Raw genomic sequence first — 1,495 nt, forward strand, 5'->3', positions numbered from 1 at the left:
AATCTTTTTCCTACTATATGGCAAATTACCATTAGAACACATATAAAGCTTGTGGCATGCTGAATCTCACAGGGAGTACCGCACTCTTGATGTGTTTTTATGTAGTGATTGCTGAAACATTTGATGTGTGATTAATATATATACATTATGTGAGAATTGTCAAACAGTTAATTTGCAATTAATTGTATCATAATAATAGCTGTTATTTTACATAATATATGTTTGTGTACACTGTGTACATTTCTTATGTGTATATATAAATACAAACACATGCGTGTATATATATATTTAAGAAAAACATATTTTATATATATATATATATATATATATATATATATATATATATATATATATATATATATACATACAGTACATATAAATATATTATGTGAACAAAAAAATAATAACTTTTCATTGTGGTTTTTAATTGTGATTAATCATTTTGACAGCACTAATGCACAATATAACTCATATTATTATCATGTCTACCTCTACTGTGCCTGACTCTCAGTCAGTCCTGTCTTATGGGAGTCATTAGCTACATTGAAAATCAATCATCCATATTAAAGTATGCCATATAAAAGTACAATTATTGTATCAAGTCATTTGTATTTGCCACAGTTAAACAGAATCTTTGGGATGTCAGTCTTTCTTTATACACTGCTTATCTTTCAACTTCCTGCAAAGACAGAAAAAGCCTATTTGCAGATTGATGGGGACCTAAGTACCATGTTATCAAAGGATGGAGCGTAAACATTTGGAGCACTTCTGTTCTCCGTCCACAGCATAGAATATTACACTTTATTTAAATATACTACAAAAACCTCATCTTTTATCATGTTCCAAGGTTAGTTACTTGTAAAATATAGATCTTAATGTATTTAAACATTACAGACATCATATACGAATTTCAGGAAATATTACAAAATAAAGTATGGCTTTTGTCTGTGTATTTTTCTGTTTATGCCCAATGATTTTGCATTTTAATACACTGGTTTATTTTTTTTACAGTGTGAGTCTAAGAGATTTTCAGATAGCTCAGACCATGATTTTTATACCATTGAGGAGATTAATAGAGTCAAAGGATGTGACTACAGTCTTATTTCTGTTGGCTACGAATTTATGATACCTGTGGTTCAAGACTGTCTTCTATGTTATAACTATGGCATTGATGAATGGTCCAGAGTTTATGGCAGAGAGACAGATGCAATGGGCAGTCTCTATACATGCTATCACATACGGGAGAAGCAGAGTCTTCTGCTACAGTGTAATCCTGTCCAGAACAATAGGACCTTTTAAAATTCCTGTAGTAAGGATCAACACCAAATCCTTGGACATAATCACGCTTATGATGATTGTTTTAACATCTAGCTTTTGTTCTTTCTTTCTCTTTAAATTTCAGATAAGTCCCTCAGCCTCATGTAGATATGTCTTAGTAATGTGGAAAAATTGCCCCTCTTTTTTTAGAACTATTATTGCTAGTGACTACACAAAG

Source organism: Puntigrus tetrazona, chromosome 18, assembly GCF_018831695.1.
Source record: "Puntigrus tetrazona isolate hp1 chromosome 18, ASM1883169v1, whole genome shotgun sequence".
Lineage (NCBI taxonomy): Eukaryota > Metazoa > Chordata > Actinopteri > Cypriniformes > Cyprinidae > Puntigrus > Puntigrus tetrazona.